This window comes from Gavialis gangeticus, unplaced genomic scaffold, assembly GCF_001723915.1.
Source record: "Gavialis gangeticus isolate Ggan-Ray unplaced genomic scaffold, GavGan_comp1, whole genome shotgun sequence".
NCBI classification, from domain to species: domain Eukaryota; kingdom Metazoa; phylum Chordata; order Crocodylia; family Gavialidae; genus Gavialis; species Gavialis gangeticus.
This window is the reverse complement of record NW_017729027.1, coordinates 32332527-32343053: the sequence shown is the minus strand read 5'-3', so window position 1 is coordinate 32343053 and position 10527 is coordinate 32332527.

Genomic DNA, 10527 nt, shown 5'->3' with positions numbered 1-10527 from the left:
TTTAGGAAATATTACACTATATGTACTGCATTTGTACCCACCCTAACAGCTTGGATAAAAGTGCATTATGCTGCAATGTGAGAGAGACAACCAGTGTGGAGTAACTGCAGACTCTACCTCTGATGCTTTGCAATACTGTGAAGGTGATCCTCTTAAGGTTTTACAAAACACTTGCATTATGTACTCCTAGCTTCTTTTTCATTTGCTATCTCCATTAAACAGATGTAAGTTGGGTGTGTGAAATGCAAGAATGTCTGACATATGAAATAAGAGATGTTACAGATACTATTAAAGAAACATTAGATTCTGTGATGCGTCTCCTATCTTAAGAGAATGGGGGCCAAATCAGGTAACTGTTGCAGTCCTTAGCATAAATTAGATGTCACTGGTGCTACTCATATCTACTGGGGGACTCACTGGCATTGAGAACTACAGTCTGGTCCCTTCCGCCATGAACCTTATTTCTGGGAAAATGCCTATGTTGGGATGTGCTAAGCAGATGCTGGGTGAGAATGTGAGTCATTGGGCTTATGCTATTATGCTATGGTGACTTAAAGAGTTTGTTCTAGCCCCCTGTGACTGGTTTCTGGCCCCTAAATGGTACTGAAATGGGAGCCAGCTGCTTGTTCAAAGTTATGCTACATGTGAAGTTCAGTCCTGATTTTTGTCACGTATTGTTAGTTGTATATCTTTATCTGTAATTGAAATACCTTTTGTACTTACTGTAGTCTTTCTTTTCAGAAAGATATATTCCCTAGTGTGGGGATCTGCCTGTGAGAGGAGTCATCTCAGACATCCTTTAGAAACAATCCACCATGGTTCAACCTCTGGCTATTTTTAAACCATTTCTGAATTCAGAGTGCCTTGCTCTGGTCACATAGAATAGAATAGATTCCCTATAGTAGCCTAATTAAAAATCCATAAGCAGCTCAAAGGAATCTTATCTGATATACATTTATGTCTACTGAAACAACAGGATTAGACAGATTGAAATGTTGTTCCAAGATCCTGAACATGGTAGGCCTGATTCAAAGCCTACAGAGGTCAACAGAACAACTCTTATTGGGTGCATCTACACTGTTGTGTAGATTACATAAGATGTTTACTGTGGAGTTGCCTAATTAGCTTTGCAGCAAAATGCCAGCATCAACATGTGTGGTGCTATTAGAATGGAATAAACTAATTAACACTGCCATAAGATAGTACTGCCAGACACAAGTACTATCCTATGGTGGAGTTATTTACTCTGCTGAAGCACATATGTAGATGTTGATGGGGCTGAATGGGGCACAGGGTTGCTTCAGTGCAGGGGCTGCTTGCTAAAAAGCCCTTCACTGAAGCACCCTCATGTCCAAGCCAGCCCCTCTGCAGCATATTGAGCCAGGTTGGAGCAGCACCAGACTGGCAGGTTGACCCCAGGGCTCCTTGCTAGCCTTCACCCCACAATCATGATTCCTGTCATTTCAGGGATGGGGGATCCAGGAGATCACATCCCATTGTGCCTTTAGTTGCAAACCTCCCAGGGGGATCCTGGGATCCTGTGAATCAGCTGAAAAGGCTCCCAGCCCTTGGCTCCCCCATGGCTGGGAGCCCAGATCAGCTGATAATGTCATGTCAGTTCATGGGTGGCCAGGACTGGGGATCACTCAGGGGCTGAAGAAGTAACTGAGGTTTGAGGGGTGTGTGCAGAGTCTGAGTGTAGGGAAGCCAGGAGATCTGTTAGAGGAACTAGAGATCCAGAGGGTTGGGGAAAGCATGGAGGCTAGCTGAGCACAGGGTCAGGTATCCAGGAGATCAAACCACAGTTGGGTTCAGGAGCCAAAGTGGCATGCCAAATTCTGGGGCCATGTGCAAGTCAGGTCATATAAGTAGAGAATCCATCAGAGAGCCAGTAGAAGGCACAAACCGAGGACAAGGCAGCCTGGGTAGAAGGTTGAGGCCTGTTGTCCAGACGCTTCCTATTTTGGTCAGGGACCTTTATAGAAAGGGGTAAAGGGTCACCTGACCCTGAATGGCCACTGGTTACAGGGTGTGGGAGGGTGGCTAGGCCTACATAGCAGGCTGAGGAGGTGACAGGCTGGGATGAGCAATTGCTGTAGGCAGGGCATGACCTGGTAGGTGGAGCTCCCAGCTGCATGGTGCACCCCTGTGGCTGGGAGCCTGAATCGGCTGACTTGGCTTGCAGACTTATAGGCTCATGGTATGGCTGGAAGCCAGATCAGCTGACTGGAGCTCCCAGCTGTGCAAGTGCAGTGCAACCCTTGACTTCAGTGGTGCCCTGAAGGCTGAGAGCGTTGATCTGTCACTGCTCCCAGGACAGGATGCATATTGGAGTCAAGGAATTTATGCCCTGGAGGAAACCAGATGCTATAAATTACATGCACGCATTTGTATTCAAGTTACTTGGTTGAAATTATATCTGTTTTGGAAGCCTTCTTCCATTGAACTGTAAGTACATTTAAAGTTTCAAATAGCAAAATTCAAAATAAAAGGAGGCAGGACTAGAAGAAGGTGACTGAAGTAAATCATATTTTGCCTGCCCCCTTTTTTGTTTCTATTTTCTTGGGAGAGAGAGAGGTAGGAAACCCTTTTCAGATATGTTTTGGATGTTCAAAACCAAATTAGACCATAAAGAGCATGTCTCAAGGGCTGTATAAAACTGTTAAATATAATCGTATAAAACTGTTAATGCACTCAAATTCCTTTATGTAATTCAAGGGCTTTTCAGATACAGGAGCCCATACATGTGCAGTTCTTTATTTTTATGTGCTTTCATATATCAGCAGACCAATAAAACCTTCTATCTTCTGATTTCTTCATTGCATCAGTATCTTTTTCATTTTTTAAAGATACAGTACATTTTTAAATATAAAAACTCTGGGCTGCCAATTATTACTTGGTGTTGGTTGAAATGAATTTATAACTGATTCAGACAAATTTGTATTAATGTGAAAATGGACTCACATATGGTCTTCAAGCTGTCTCTTATAATGTAGGGCCCACATTTTCATACCATAGGATATGTGATTTTGATTTCTCAGATTTTGTTACGTGAACATTTTCAAAGGAACAAAAGTTCTTGCCTTCCAGAATAAGTAGTTCACAATACTGTATGTACTATATGCATAGAGCTCAAGCTAAGCACAAGGTAAACCTACTGTAGACTGATTTTAACTAAAAGTATAGGTTACACTAGATATTTATAGTATCTTTATATGATTGAGTTTGAATTGTTTATGCCGATTTATTAGAATTGATGAATTATAGTTGTGTGAGTATTTTCGTTTCCTTTATTTTTAAAGGTGAGCAATGCATTGAGCTGGAGCACTTTAAATAAAAACTTTCATGGGGCTGAATTGCTTGTACATGTACACAGCTCCAAAGAGGATTGTAAGATCATAATCTTAAAGCTGTCTGGAGAAACAGTGATTTGTGGGGGGCATGGGGGTTGTTTTCTTGTTTCACCAATTCCCAATTTAATCATCAGATTGGATACATTCTAAGCCATTTTTTTTCATAGCACAAAGATCTTTTTTCTGAGAGTGCTTTAAATTCATGATATTTTCTACATTTATTATATGCCTTTGTGTGCTTTTGTCACAATGAGGATGATGAGAATATTTGAGAATATATAAGACATTAAATTTCAGTGATAACCTATTGTGATAAAGATTACAGCAGAAACAGAAAAATGGCAGTCAATCCAGTCCAGAGAAAATCTCAAGACTGCAAAGTGAGCAAATAACTCCCCCTTCCCAAACCATTTATCTCTCTTCTTGTCAGTGAAGGTAATGATAGTGGGAAATAGTACAAAAATAACCAATTCTAGTAACATTCTTAGAAGTGTAATTTCATGGTCCTTTATGGAAGCATTATTGCCTATTCAGGCTCTATAAATGACATCCACGTTCACCCTTTCAAACTTTCAAGATAAGTCCAACATTTTTCCCCTCAGCAGTGAAATGGAAATTTACGATTCTGATTTACAAATCCGTTTAGGTACATTTTAGGTGTATTTTTCAGATCAGAAGTAGGGTTCCATGCTGCCCTACTCTGTGAGGATAAGGACACATCAGTGTATTTGTTCAGTATTTGCTAATGCTCTGCAAGATTTTACAGCTTTTTTCGTCTTGGTAAACATATTCCTGTTTGATGTTTTAAAGTTGTCCTTGAAGTGAATAAGGTCCCTGTTACCTTTAGGTGACTATGTTTGCTTTATCAAAAATAAGACTTCATTGTTATATACTGTTTTTTGATAAAATACTCACCTCTGCTGCTCTACTGTATTCTAACATGTGACTATCCTGAAACGAATGTCATGATCGTGCATCCTTTCCCTTGAGATCTAGCATTTAAGGTATTTTTGCCTTCTCTAATACTCTTGGGTCTTACATGGTTATGAGATGGAAAGTATAGGCCAGACTGTAGCTGGCTTTTGCATAATAATACAAGAGGAAGAGGGTTCCACTGAGCCCTAGTGTAACCAGCCACTGTTGCCTGTGTTTCTTCTACCTTTTGCCTGCTTTGACTATCTCTTTCTGTTTGTTTGTACAAAGCTTAAGACAAATTGGGGCTCATTTTGAGTTGGAACCTGTCAGGGTTAATTTGCCAACTTCCCTGCTGGGTCTTAAAGCTGGAAGTTTCTGGTGAGGGTCTTACCCCTCCACTCAGTCAGGCTGATCACCACATTTGGGGTCAGGAAAGAATTTAAACCCATGGTTAGATTAATATGGGCTACGTGGGTTCTGCCTTCCTCTGTAGTGGGAGGAGTGGCCCTCTAACCAGGATCTCTTGAGCATATATTAACTACATTTTACAGAAGCAGCATGTTGGTGACCATGGTTCCCTTGTTTTACCCATGGCAGTTTAGGGTGTTATGTGTTATGTTTCGTCAGGGTTGATGGCAGTTTTACTGAGAAGTTAGATTATGGATTTGTATAGGATGGTTCGGACTAGATGACATATGGAGATCCCTTGAAGGCCTACTTGACTGGGAGGATGAAAGAGAAAACCACCTGCACCCCCAATCCCTTGAGCCCAGCCCCCAGAGCCCTGCCCAGGGTTGTTCCTAGCCATGTCATTCATGCCTATGTGGATGAGAAGCATGGGGTAGTGGTCGGAGGTCCAGATGAGATTTTTTTTGCAATCCTTTCCATCATATCCCAGAAACGGGCCCCTAGAAGGCAGCAGGCCTCCTGTGCAAAGGGAACCAGCAGGTAAATGGCACTATCTATCCACCTCAGGAACGAGTTGCCCATTATCACCATACTACATCTCCTTTTCTGGGCAGGAGCTTGCATCCTTTCCTCCTCTGCAACATTTGCCTCTGGTCCTTCCTCCACCAGTGGTGCAAGGTTATCATACTTATTGCACAGCTGAACTGGAGAAGTTTCCCTTGCAGCACACTGCCTGCAGCCTGAAGTGACCACCTTCCACTCAGCTCCACTCTATTTTATATAATTTTTTAATATAGTAAGAATATTGGTGGGTTTTGTCATTGAAATCAAAATGAACAATGTTTTACCTATTTATAAGCCTTAAATACTTTCTGTTTGTAGTTTCTAAAGAGATCAGTATTCTAATATAGTAAAGCTGTAACTGATAAATCCTGCCAAAAAGTCATGAATATATTTAATGTTGGAAATAGGTTTCCCAAAGTCAAACAAAATTTTAAAATCTGAATTATTGCTGTGTTATTTGGAAGCAGTTTCCTCATTAACAACTGGAAGTCATTTTCTATTCAGTAAGGAAGATTTTATTTTTTGAAATAATATTTAATGTCCTTAACTAATTATTTTGGCATAAACAAGAAACAGAGGCTTTTGCTTCCTCAAACTGCTAACAATTTTAGTTTTACATCAAATTATAGTAGCTTTGAAAGGAAATAATGCATCTGCAGATGGTGCTGAATTGCATGAAATTAATTACTACATGTGCAACTTCTCAGTAATTAATTCCATTGAGGCCCATAAACTACATTGCAAGCTGAATTAGATGCTTTTTATATTTTTCTTTTTCTACCTGAAAATTGCTTCATCATATTTTAAGCTAAGTTAAAATGACAAGGAAAATATACTAAGGCCACCTAGGAAAAATGCATTACATTTCTTTTGTAATGCTCATGGTATAAAGAAATCAAGCTCTTATCACAGTGAGTTACTTCAATGCCCACTTACTTTTAAATTTTGTTCACAAAAGTAATTATGTGATATGATAAAAAAGTCAAGACTGCTAGACTGAGTGTTCTTTCTTTTTGCATGGGTTATAATACATTTAAGAAAGAATTGGTAGCATTAAGTTCATATTCTCTTTTGTCTTATAAGTTAGCATTACTGTTTTCATGTGTTCTTGCATTTGGCCTACTCACTGTCATTACTACTGTTCACCAGTGAGCCCATACTAAACAACTGGATGTTTCAAATGCTAGATGAATCTCATTGTGATCTTTTTTTCATTTCATAAGAAATGAAAACATTAAGTTGGACTGGAAATCCAGTGGTAAGCATATCTGTTATTAAATGTGCTGGGCTATGTCCTTCCTGTTGCTATGATTAGGGATCTTAAGCCAGTTGCTTTTCTGGAAGCTTGCTTTAAACCAGTCATCTCTGATTCAGCACAGGAGTTACATTGGCTGAGAGAAAAGAGGCTGTTCTTGAGATGGCTCTGAGCTGAAATTGGAATTTGCAGCTCAGATAGGTAGGAAAAACTTTATTTGTACATCCTGAAAAGACTTAGGTGTTAGTGAGTACTAGGTATTGTCAACACTTTGGTTTTTTTGGCTTACTGGGGGACAGACATTTAGGGCATGTTACACTGAAGACTGTAGTAGCAATAGCCAGTGCTCCAGTGAAACAGGTTGACCCACTACATTGTTCCCAGGCAGCATGTTTACACAGATGTTGAGCCGGGTTGGAGCAGCATTGGTTGGCAGGAGGCCCGGGGGGGGGGTCAGTCTGCCAAACCGGGGCTGCTCAGACCCAGCTCATCATGCTACAGGGCAGCTGGCCCCATCAGTGTCATAGATTTCATAGGCATTAGGGCTGGAAGAGACCTTGAGAGATCATCGGGTCCAGCCCCCTGCCCAAACAGATCACCCCAGCAAGATAAGCATCTACATGTCTACATGTGTGTTGCTGTGTACTGAACTATGCCACTGCAGGATTGTACTTGTGTTTTAAAACAACTATCCTATGGCAGAGTTAATTAGTTTACTGAGGCCTAATATGACTGCACATGTAGACACTAAGACTTTACTGCAGAACTAATTAGGCTAACCTGCGTGAGCAGGGGACAACAGGGCAGACCCTACAATGAGAGACTGTGGGACCTGAACCTGTTCAGCCTTCACAAGAGAAGGCTGAGGGGGGACCTGGTGACCATCTATAAACTCACTAGGGGGGACAGAAGGGTTTGGGAGAGACCTTGTTTCCCCTAGCACCCCCTGGCATAACAAGGAATAATGGCCATAAGTTGTTGGAGAGCAGGTTTAGATTAGACATCCGTAAGAACTACTTCACTGTCAGGGCGGCTAGGATTTGGAACCAACTTCCAAGAGAAGTGGTGCTGGCTCCTACCCTGGGGGTCTTTATGAGGAGGCTTGATGCCTACCTGGCTGGAACCATTTGAGCCCAGTTTTTCTCCTGCCCAGGACTTGAAGATCTACAAGGTCCCTTCTGACCCTACTACTTCTATGATAGGGGGCTCCACAGTAAGCCTCTCCTGTAGATGTGCCCACTGTATCATTACCTCGTACAGCATGAAGGTAATGTATACTTACCATTATATATCTAGAGAACTTTACTGGGAGAAATTCAGCCTAGGAACTTTGAAACATGTAGGATTAGGCAACAACTGACTGGGGCTTTAAAGGGTCTATATTTTGGACTTAGATGAATAAATGCCCTGAGGTGCCTGAAATGCCAGGTGTGTGACATTTTAGTATCTCCTTTAAGGACCTAGTCCCATGGACCATTGTCGCTACCTTTTTCTTGCAAAATTTACCTTTTTTTAAGGTAGCTGGCATTTATGAGAGGACTAAGATTGAGCCCATAACCAGGAGTCAGGGAAAAGAGGCAAACCTTGTGTTTTGACCTTGCATAAGAAGGAGGTCATGTAACCCGAGTACACCCAAGGGTGTGCCCTATTCTCAGTTGGATGGGATGGGTAGGCAGGAGGGGGGGTGTTGTGAGAGGGATACTAGAATTTCGAGCAGATCCCTCTTTCCTCTATAGAGTTAGCCCAAGCCCAAGGTTCTTAACTATATACAATTTATTGACTTACCAACATATATATATAAATAACTCTTTAAGATGGATATAATTACAGATATAAATACAAATATACACATAAAGGTCTGTTAGCTGGAGGAAGTCAGCCCTAGGGAGGGCATTTGGGTAAGTACCTGTGCCTCAAGCTCAGAAGAGGGGTAAATCCCAGGACAGTCAATCCAGCAAGTTTATACCACAAGTGGGTTAGCTAATAAAGACATCCTTACAGAGCCCATTATACAGAATTAATACACCCAGCTATTTATAACACCAACAATAACAATAGATACTGAATAGGAAATATAACTATACCAGATATTAGATGCACCCTATCTGGGTTCCAACCACTTGGTCCCTCAAATGGGGTGGGGTCTTCTCCCCCTAGGCCTACTCCCCCCAGAGTCCCTTGCCAGGGGGTGCCTCCCTTGTGGGACTCAGGTTCCTGGTAACTCATGGTCCTTCCTCTGGGGGCTGTCGATTTGGCCCTTGGGTCCCCACACCATCTCAGGCCTCCTGGAGCCATTGGCCTCGAGTTGAGGCTTCTTCCCTCTGTGCCTTGTGCCCAACATTGGGCACCCAGGGAGCTCCTATGGGAGCTGAGCCCTCACTGGCTCTGGTTCTCCGGCCTCATGCCAGGGATCTTTCCCCTTCACGGGTCCTGCTTGGGGCACCGGGGCTCTTTTAGTTCTTTGGCTGGGCCACAATGTGGGGCTCCAGTTATCTGGCTTGCGCTGGGGCTAACCTTTTGGCCAGCCCGCACTGTGAAGTTATGAGCCTGAGCCTCTTTGCTGTGGCTTCCAAGGCCTGGCCTGTGCATCACACTGCACACCGTGAGACCCACTGGCCTCCCGGGGTTACAGGCTTGAGCCACTGCTCATGGCTTCTAGAGGCCTAGCTCCATGTACTGAACCATGCACTGGGATGAGCCTGAGCGGTCTCACACTGTTCCCAGGGCTAGGTCTCCATGCACCATTCCCAGGTGCTGTCCAGAACCTGAGTGGTCTCTCACTGCTCCCAAGGCTGCTCTTCCAGTAGTGGCTTCAGGAGCCTGGGGCCTATTGCCTGCTAAGGAAGGGCTCCCCAGCTTTTCTCACTCTACTCTTCTTAAGTCCCTCGGTACATCTCTTCCCCAGCCTGCTGAGCACGCTACCCTTTTATACTCTTCAAGGGATCCACCCCTGATGTTTTCCAGACCTGGCTGGTGCAGTTCTGATCCAGGTCCAGCTGCTCCTTGCCCCCTCCCTTTACAAAAGGGTGAGGCATTACTTCCCTTATGCTGCCTCTGGATTGGTGGGCGGGCTCCACCAATCAAACAGCAGACCCTCAATTCTGGGACTGAACCCAAGCTTTGAAAAGGTAAGCCTGCTACACTCATGAAGACAATATATTTGCATTTTCTCTCGTGTACGGCCTCCATGGAAAGCATTCACAATCTGCCACTAAGTCTGTAAACCCAAGAAATCTGAATAGCTTTTATTAAATGAAGGTAGGGTTTAAAGTGTTACAGCTTTCAATCCATTCTGGTAGACCTTTTGAAAATCAGATTTTCAGTGGTACAAAGATTTCTAGGCGGACACTAGGTTTCGGCTATGGAATAAAAAGCAGGCAGATGTTCAGTACCCAAGTTTCTCAGATTGACCAATTCTAATGGGACAAATTTGTAGATTGTGATCAAAATAAAAAAGAAGGTAATAGAAGTCTCTTGTGAATTGAACAATAATGTTTTCAACACACTTGTTAGTTGATTGCTTGCTTTGCTTTTTAATGAGGGAATTTCCTGTAAATCAGAACATTTGGAATCAATATGTGGCTCAAGAATAGACAGCCGTATTGGAAAACCACTAACCCAAACAATTGTCCTTCTTTTACAACTTGAATAAAATCCAAGACCTCATCTCAGCTCACACTCCTTTCCATATTTTATGTAAATCAGCTGGGACAGGGTCCTAGTCTTCCAGGTGGCACTTCTGGTATGCGCAGTAGGCAAGAAGCGCTAAAAGAAAAAAAGATTTGGAGGTTTCTGCTTTTGTATGCTGTCTACCAAGCTGTGCTTAAGCATCTGACAAAGAATGAATAAAACTGTCAGTCTCCAAATGCACTAATACAGGCTGAGACCTTGAGTCCAGCATTTCTCCAGAACAGTACAGATGGAAAGTAACCAGAAGAAGAGAACAGCATTTTCTCTGCCTCAGGCACTGAAGATATGTGACTCACTGGCCTTTCTGCTTTTGTTGAGCTAGGGTGTGTATGATTTCTGTAA